The sequence below is a fragment of the Hesperophylax consimilis genome, chromosome 13 (assembly GCF_061612785.1).
Source record: "Hesperophylax consimilis isolate HC1 chromosome 13, BYU_Hcon_1.0, whole genome shotgun sequence".
NCBI lineage: Eukaryota > Metazoa > Arthropoda > Insecta > Trichoptera > Limnephilidae > Hesperophylax > Hesperophylax consimilis.
In genome coordinates this window covers 37,481,302-37,491,580 of record NC_142848.1, presented here as the reverse complement: position 1 = coordinate 37,491,580, position 10,279 = coordinate 37,481,302, and the positions used below count along the sequence as shown (strand labels likewise).

The 10,279-nt window shown below is 32.3% G+C and overlaps 1 non-coding gene across 1 annotated transcript; it reads right to left on the bottom strand.

Moving 5' to 3' along the window:
• Positions 1–4,499: 4,499 nt before the first annotated feature.
• TRNAP-UGG (transfer RNA proline (anticodon UGG)) lies at positions 4,500–4,571 on the bottom strand. Its single transcript has one exon. It is a non-coding gene; the product is annotated as a tRNA-Pro (tRNA).
• Positions 4,572–10,279: the final 5,708 nt, after the last annotated feature.

Sequence of the window (10,279 nt, the reverse complement as noted above, 5' to 3'; positions counted from 1 at the left end):
GAATCAAATAGGTTTAAAAAATGATACACTAAAAATTCTTACTAGCTACCTCAAAGACAGAAAACAAAAAACAAAAATAGGGGATTTTTATAGTACTGAAACAGGAATAAAAAATGGAGTACCACAGGGAACTGTGCTTGGCCCAATTCTCTTTCTAATATACATAAACGATTTGTGTGATGTTATAATCCCTGGTAAAATTGTATCTTACGCTGATGATACAGTAATAATAGTGAATGGAAAATCCTGGCCTGAAACTTTTTTGAACGCAACAAAATGTATTACATATGTCTCATCATGGCTCAAAAGTAATAGACTCTTCTTAAACTATAGTAAAACATTTTACCTAACCTTTTCTAAAAATAGTAAAAATAAACCCCCCAATAACCTTAAAATTCGAATACATAACGTTAACTGTAATCAAGAAATATGCTCATCTTGCTTTGAACTCGGAAAAGTTAAAAGATTAAATATTTAGGTGTTGTTATTGATACAAAATTAAATTGGCAGTCACAAATTAATAATACCGTCTGTAAATTAAGATATCTTACATACACATTTTACAGACTAAAAGAAGTGCTCAATGTTGAAAAACTGAAAATTATTTATTTTTCTTTGGTGCAATCTTCACTTATATACGGAATAATAGGATGGGGCGGTGCGCTTCAAACACATATCAAACCTTTACAAATAATTCAAAATTATATCATCAAAGTTATGTATAGTCGGAAAAGAACATTTTCAACAGATGAGTTATACAAAGAATCTTCAATATTCTGTCTCCGTAAACTATTTATTTTGCAAACTATGAAATACATCTTTAAAAACAAAAATAAATTCGAAATAAATGAAAACAGAACCAACATTAGAAATAATAATGTATTTTATACCCCCCAAACGAACACGAAACAAATGCAAACACACTGCAGTTTCATTGGACCTCGTACTTTTAATCTTTTACCGAAAAATATTCAAGTGATTACTAAACTTCCTCAATATTTAAAATAATTAAAATTATGGCTTTTTGATACAGCAGTTGAAACTTTTTTTATTTAATTTGTATCAATTTATGTTTCTCATAAATATTCACCATATATTACACTAAACACTTATAACTTCACTATACACTATTATAAACACTTTTTATACAAACCGCTTAGACAAAATGTAATCTTGTTTTTATTATAATTATTGTTTATTTCTAGGTACAATAAAATAATAATTTAAATATATTACCCACGCACAGGCTGCGCCTTAGTGGGTTCCCATTATTCGTATTGATTTATATAATATTGTATGTAATTAATGTAAAAATTGGGAAAAATAAAGGAATTAAAAAAAAAAAATAAAATAACCGAGTTACAATGTGGAGATACAGAAAAAATGCAAGACTACGCATAAGATTAAGGCAATGCACTGCGTAGTAATGCAAAATCATGTGCTTTTGGTTTGAAAATTTGGTCGCCTAGAGATGTTTCAGATGCTTTAAATAAATACCACGAGTAGGTTTAATACATCTTGGCCTTTGAAATAATCGAGTAGTTTTTACCTAAGTCTTTTAGTAAGCCCAGAAAAAAATAATTTATAAGGCCTATGAAAACTGCTTTAAAGTTCAAAATCTCCTACTTATAATCCATTTTCGGTTATGGTTTTATTGTATAAAGTGGAAAATTAAGTTTTTTATAAAATGATCGGAAAAGGTTTAAAATAAAATAAAAGGCACTTTTTGGCCATATTTTTTTCTTGCCTAAATCAAAACAGCTGGATGGTGTTAAGCGGGAATTTAAGCCTTATCGCCATCTACGTAAGGAGTGTTATTGATGGCGGCTCGATTCAAAATATTATTTCACTATGTAGTGCATCGCCTTAAGAAAAATACGCTTAGATGATATGGACGTGTGGAGCGGGTGATGGAAATGGTGTAAAAATAATTTATTAATTTATGGTTTTAAAGTTTAATTTGTAGAACTCCAAGTTTTATTTTTATTTTCTAACTAATATTATATAATGTTTGTCCCTTAAGCGTTCCAATACCATTTATCCGATTACGATGAAGCTTCCAAAGCTTGTTCTTATCAGCGTTAGGAGTGTTTTATAAGAAAGACAAACATTTCCGGGTTACAAATAACCTGACAATATTTGAAAATCTCCCACTACCTCCACAGTAGTTTCTCCGTCCGAATGATCTACATATTTATATTATTTTTAAGTGGTGCATGGTGAATGGTAGAAAAATTGGGGACGTCCGAGGAAGGCATGTCTCGAGCAAATGAACAAATACTCGAGTCAGGTCATGTTCAAAAGAGTATGTATGAATGTGATTTAGAGTGGGTGCCAAGAGAGAGTTGTATGGCGGTTCATTATCTTTGTCGATTCTTATAAACATAAAAATAAATAAAAAATTGTTTTCGGTACTTATTTCTTTACAATTTTTCCCAATTATTTCTGTATATCATTCCTTCCTATGTAATATCTTCATGCAACCATCTACACACACAATCATGCAAGGATCGCATTCACTTATAACTTCTTTAGCATTCGCCCCATAAACCTTCCATCCATTCATACACGATCACATTAATAATTTCTCTCCTTAATTTGGAAGACAGGATAATAGCATCCCTCGTGGTGCTTTTAATCCGCAAAGTGCATCATGATGATAGAGGACGATCTGGATATTGAGGATCAGGCCTTATCCTGGGTCAAAGTGATTCCTGCGGTATTCAGGATAATCACCAGAGGTCCTGGGTTCAATCGTGATCAGATATCCAGCGCTTATTGGCTATTAATTGTGAACCAGGTTATTTAAAGGGCAAAAGAGGTAAAATATTGAGCAGTTTTTTTTTCTGTATTTCGTTCAATATTAAATAGGATTTGGAAATCGGGCAAAGAAACATTTCATAGAAGGCGAATCGTTATCAGATAAAGTGAATTGCTTAGTACATTATATTAGGTCCCGGTTCAATTTCCAGGGTTTCCGCAAACAATGATAAATTGTGTTTTTTTTTAAATATCTCGCCCCCATTATTTTGACGTTATTAGTATTAGTATTTTCTGTAAATCACTTTATTTACTGCAGTGACCGCTGACATTTTCAATGTCACTAAATAAAGTTGAGTATCTATTTACTCATAATCGATGCTGCAGTGACCGCTCATATTTTCAACATCACTAAAGACAGTTGTCATAAAATAGTGCCACTGCCTCCACGACCCTCTTCTTATTGTTCTAAATAATCAATATAAATACTTTATGTTCTTATTTCTACTATTTGTAATTGCTACTACTTGTTCATTTTTTTTAAAATTATTCATTTACCTTTATGTGTTCTACATTTGTAATTTTTGTAATACGCAGTAAATAATTTCAACACAGTCCATTTTATTTACGTACATAATTTGTCCCATAAAATAGTAAAATAGGTTCACATTACCAAATAATATATTTTTAAATAAATAATTCTAATGTATCAATTAAAAAAATAATTACTGCTGTTTTATGCAGACTTTGAAAATAAAACTTTTATTTGAAGGTTCAAAAATATGATCATTTAATTTATATAATAAAGCAATAATCATGAACAAGTTGTGCTGTGTAATTATTATTATGCGTGACAGCAGTTTCTCCTTCTGAAGGCATTACAAAACTATAGTGAAACCACTCGCATATTTATTTTTTATATGAATTAGATTTTATTTTGGAAATATGATTAAACACTTGAAACACAAACTCCTCGCTTTGTTAACAATATTTGTATAATCTGGCAGTTTTGTGTCTACCTTAATCGTATTTCGTCATTTATTTGCTGAGAACAAAACATAATAAGGGCAAGCAAACAAAACCGTTGTTTCGTAATGTAAAATGGAAACACAATAGAAATTCAACTAAACCTTTGTAAGAGACTGCAGTTTATACGACGCTATCTTTATGCGTCCCTAGTCCTCTACAGTTAAATGTTTTCTATGACAGAGTTCTCAAACTGAAGGTTCGAACAGGCCCATACGAAGGAGATCATTATATCATAATATTATAACTATGTTCCACTACCATGAGCTTATTAGAGAGACTGTGAATAAATTATAATATGAAAAATCCACATTACAAAAATAACTGAAAATGATTAAAACAAGCGATTATGTGAGTAGGTACCTATATTTTTAACAGAAAGTTATTTTGATTGTCTTTATTAAAATCGCGTGAATTTTCACGAGTATTTATAATAATATTGACATAACGGAAGATAAAAGTAAAAATTCAGACCTAGATGAAAAAATAATAAATTGAAATGATGTTATGTAATATGTTATGCTACAAATGTAAATGAGCCAATTTGTTCGAGAACGATTGAAGGTCAGTTGAAATCGGTTGGTGTTTAATTAAATACATAATATATAACTCAAGTCATAGAAAACTGAACAATCTTTTATACAAATATAACGTTTTCAAAGACAGACCAAAAAAAATATTGTAAAAAAAAACAATTTGCAAACAAAAAAATTGGGCTCGTCCGGGATTTGAACCCGGGACCTCTCGCACCCAAAGCGAGAATCATACCCCTAGACCAACGAGCCAGATGAGTGAATTGCGGATATTGTTGATCGGACTACAATAATGTAGGTAGTGTAAAATATAATGTACAATCGCTTGATAAGCTGAATTTTTAATCAGGTCATTGCTCGATACGCGGCACAGTCTGTCGGCCTTGTGGTAGGGAATTGCTTGAGATGTGCGTTTGGAGTGTGCCGCGATCGTTTGGACTCGGTAAACCGCAACAAGGTGACGATGCTATTTGCTTGATTCATTGAACTTGCCTTTGGAACAATTTTTACAGTATTATCACCAAAGATATTAGAAGAACTTATCACTAATCGATTTTAATAAGCGTAGTTTTGTGTTTTTTAAGGTAATATTACGTATGTATTATGAAATTGGTAAAAAAAGGAAAGTTTTACGGCATTTTTTTTAACTATTTTTTCTTATTATTTTTATTTTACTATTTTTTACTAAACATTTGGTTTATATACATATAAATTGTTAATTACCAGCCTCAGAACAGACTTTGTCTAGTGAGGAGTTTAATTAAAAAAAAAAAATTGTACAGAACCAACCTTAAATAAACGCCCGGGTTGCCGGCACTGAAACACTGAAACTGATTTTTAAATTTTATTAATTCCTTATTCAGCATTTTTTTATTTTTTTACACTAACCGCACACAAGAGGCTCAACTGATGTCATCTTTTGGGGTGCTGTGTGAATGACCTTTCCTAAGGAAAGGAAGCAGATGAAGTTCTAGGAAGGAAAAGGGTACGAGGCGTGGGTAGAAATTTCGTGATCAGGGTCTCTAGGAGTGAAGGACATACGAACATAATATGTATATCCCTCTGACTGCGGCGCAAGACGATGCGTTCAGCCTCCCCAGATCTGGCAAGCCACGCAGCTGGTAGGCTCACCTGATGAACCCGGGCACCCCTGCTAAACCACCAAATGTATTGAACCACCTGAGGTGACCAGGTGGCAGAGGTGTTGGTTATCCAATAAATGGTTCCTGGGGCGGATGTACTCACACCTGCCTCCCAAATTCTGTCTACTTTTCCCAAATTGACATTTGGGTGTTTGGTCGCAATATTCTCATTTTAAGAAGTCAATCAGTCGATATACGCCTGCCACGAGTACTTAGTACCTACCTACCTAATTATTCAAATCACATGTATATAATTCAATCCATGTATAATTTGACCCTATGACTTAGTCATGTCTAGTGTCTAGTGCCCAGAGAGAGGTCTAGATTCTAGTATCTTCTGTCTTTTTCGTTTTCATATAAGAGTGAGAGGGAAAAAATTTCGTCAATGACGTACGTACTCCCTACGTCTCTGAGACTACGATTTTATTTAACCCTTATATTATTCCATATGCATATTTTTCAACCCTCGAATATAAAGGAAAATTAGATAAACAAAAAAAAAAATAATAAAGCCTAGAATTAGATAAATAAAGAAAATAAATAATAAAGCCAATCCTAAAAAAAGAAGTAGAAGAAATTTGATCAGCCAGTCCTAGTTATTGCATATTCCCACTTGTAACTTCCATTTTAACATAGGTAGGTATGTACCTAACAACATAGTAGTATAATATCCAATGGACCCAGTTTTTTACAGATCTATCAAAGTCAACAAATCCTCGAGACACCCATCGACGGACAAATTAGCGTGAAATTTAAAATATTATCTACATATATTTGTATACCGTACGATTTGAACCCGCAACATCGTGTCCTAAAGCCATCAGATGTAGTGGATATATATAGATAACCTGGCTGGGTGTTATGTTATGAAGGTTAATAACTTCCCAGTTGGCTTCAGAAACAAATCCTACTATTTTTCTTAATTTAAACTATTTCCCGGTACTTTTAATAGTTAACAGAGAAAACTTACTGATACAAAATATTGCTAATTTATTGAAAATCTGGTAAAATTATTCGTATTCCTTTTAAAAACGGGACTGCGGGCCTTTAACGAATGAATCGACAGAATTCCTAAAAAAGTATAGTAAGGACGGCAGAGCACGTCAAAATACTAATACTGTTGCATTTCGTCCTAATAACAATCTCTGGATAGGTTCCAACGGGTAACATCCCCACAATATTTATCAAAGAATGTATCGAAGTAATTGCTCTTCCATTGAGTAAACTTTTTAATCTTTTTTTATCTAGTAGAATGAAGTGGAAAAATAGTTATTTGACAAAAGTGATGTTTGTAATTACAGACCGATATTCATTCAATCCACCATACCTAAACTCTTTGAATACCTTATGCTAGACAAACAAATTATACCAATAAAACTTGTAAAATCACCTCACCAGTTTGGATTTATGAAAATTATAACTAATGCTTTTAAAGAAAAAAGTGGACTCTGTTTACACTGATTTTAGAAAAGCCTTTGATACAGTTTCCCAACAAATTCTTATTTGGAAACCAGAAAAGCTTGGTATACGGGGCAACACGATATGCCTAGTTTAAGAGCTTTCTTACTGGTAGACAAATAAATTTTAAAATAAAATCCCCACAGTCAGAAAAAAATAATGCAACCAGTGGAGTCCCCCAGGGTTCACACCTTGGTCCAATATTGTTTATTTTGTTTATAAAAGATATTACAAAAAAATCATCATCTATTTATTTTACTTTTTGCTGGTGACCTCATTTTTTTACAATTGTTCAAAATATTTCTGTTTTTCTAAAATTCTTCATGATAATATCAACAAATTGTTAATATGGTGCAATAAAACAGAATTTACTTAAATATCTCAAAGTGTCAAATAGTTAGATTTTTTGAACAAAAAAAACTAGTGATATTTAATTGTAACATTGATAACAATAATCTTAAGACATTAACACAAATTAAAGACTTTGGTATCACTTTTCAATAAAATCAACCACATAACGGAAATCTTTAACAAAGGCTTACCAATGTTGGTATGTATAACTAGGTTAACTAGAAATGTATTAAACTGTTATATTTTGCCTTTGTTAGAAGTCAAATTAAATACAATTCTCCCGTCTGGAACCCACATTAAAATATCCATGCACAAGTATTAAAGAATACAAAATAAATTCTTACGTTTTTTTTTTTACTTTTAAAATGAGTATTCCAGCAATTTTGTTGAACTACAGCACTCTTTTAAATGAAAGGAATATGCTTAAATTGTCTAATAGAAGGATTTTCGTTTACTTAGTATTTCTAAATAGCATCTGATAGTCCAGAATTGCTTGCATTGATAAGCTATCGGATTCCGCTACGTAATACTAGAAGTAGGGAATTATTTCAAAGCAGAAATTCGGTTACTAACTACCATATGTATTCCTCATTGCCCAGAATATTTATGGAGGGAAATAATTATACCGAGTTAGTGGACATCTTTAATTATCACTTAACAATTACAAAAGATTGTTACTGAGACAGTTTAGTTACGTATAGTAAATATGTACTGTATTAATATATATGTTTTACTATTTATATGTAAAAACCCCTAAAAGGGGCGTTAATGAAGTAATAAATAAATAAATATTTATCAGGAAAACACATATGCATGAACACGTATTCCGATAAATTTTGAATGGACTTATATTTGATCAGAAAATGGATTACCATCACGTTTTTACCAGGATTTCAATAAATCAGCCATACTCATTTTTATCCATGTGAGTAGTTATATACCTACCAAAATTCTGAATAATCTGAAAGTAACAAGGATGATCAAAGCTCTATGAGATAATATTGAAAATCGTTTTGAGTGTTTTCTTAGGACTGAATAGAAACCACAGGCATCTATAGCTATAGAGTCCCGTGCTGGGTCCCTCAACATACATATTGGTACAATGGAGTAAGTGCACAAGTGTATAGAAGCAGCTGGGATAATAATAATTATTGCTGTTGTCAAAACATGAATTACCGCAGGATGGGCGTGGCGGCCATTGTGATTGCTCGCAATGCGCCGTGTGAATAGTACCTAATGCTTGTAGCTGTCAGCGAGGGAACAATGCTTTGGGAAGCTGTGAGCTACTGTCAAACACGCGGAGCACGGGGGAAAAAGTTCTATGGCAGGATCGATTGAATTGAGATGGATGGATATATGGAAGATTTCTGGGGTATAAGGAAGATGAAATAAAATGAAGTGGAGTGATTGAGATTACCTACCTAACGCATTGGAATATAAAACTTGAACATACGATGATAAAATTGAGGAATATTTTTAATCCAGTGAATTGAACCTGATAATTTAACGGATAGGTACTTCTTTGCCAAATGATAACTCCTTTTTACTTTCAGGACGATGCCAGGTACTTCCCGACCTTCCGCTTTCCCATCTCTTTCCCTTCTCACTTTCTTCAGTCTCGCAATATACCCCGACTCTTACTGGCTCCGGTCAGTTGGGAGTCATGTACGGTGATGACGTATGTAAATAAAAAGTCATGATAAAATTTACAACTTTTGTTTATGGTAATTACTTTGTACATTTTAATGAACGTCACTTTCAAAGTATAATATTATCCCTTAGAAAGCAAGGTATTTACGAAAGGGACAGATTTTAGATTTTTATTACATTTTTAGATCACTCATGCAAAGTAATCTAAAAATAAAGTAATTAATATTTTTGGCATAGATATGTCATAAAGTAAAACAAATTTGACATTTTCCTTGTGATAGAAGACTGATGAAGGTTAACAGATAAATGTCCCTTTCATAGAAATCCTCTATGAAATACTTCCAAAAACACGTTAGGGAATGGTTGTATAAATATAGTATTATGGAAAATCATCTCCCTTTCTTAAAATTGGTGTTTTGACAAAAATAATGTTAAATGGCAAACGTTAGACCCCGGGTGTCAAAGTGTTGAAATCACATTGAAATGTTGGTAAAATGAAGAGGTCTAAAAAGCTCCCGGACAAATGATCGGGATCCAAAAGTATTAGGTACCTACTCGTATTGTACTGACTTTATAATAACATGACCCACATCGCCTGGGGATATACGATATTTACTAAACACACCCCTCGAGACACTGAAATAATATTAGTGCAAATAGTACTTGCCTTTGTTATAGTATTATTACATTCATTGGGAAGACTCAGTTATGCGAAAATCATCATTTTTATAACGGAACAAATCTAGGCGACTATACACGGTGTCCGGAAACTCGTAGTAAGTACAAGCGGGAACCTGGTGAATGTGGTAACCGGACGTGATATGATGAAACTAAAACTAGATTAAATAGGTCAGGTTTTTAAGTTTTTTTCATCGCTTTTTATTGACTTTATATCACTTTTAAAGGAGTGTTGAATTGTCATTGTGTTGAGTTAACATGTAACCGTTTATAAATAAATAAAATGCGTCGAAGTAAAAGTTTTAAAAAACAGCAGATATTAAAATAAAAAAAGATAAATGCTGTATAAATTTATTTTTTGTGTTCTCCTTGTGATGTAGATTTATTAGTTTCCCGGTTGTTTCCTGGTGTCCTATGGCAGATGTGTTGGTTATCAAACAAATGGTTCCCGCGTCAGCGGTATCCAAACCCGCCTCCCAAATAGAATATAAATGTGAAACACATACATTACATATTTAGGCGATACAGAATAATGTTATAAATAACGTTTTAATTATAACCCAGACCCCAACCAAAAAATTATACCAAGAAACGAAATGTGTGAAAAGCAGAAAACTGTACAAATATAACATATGCTATTAATCTTATCTCCTTATTAATTTACAAAATCCAAAATGGATT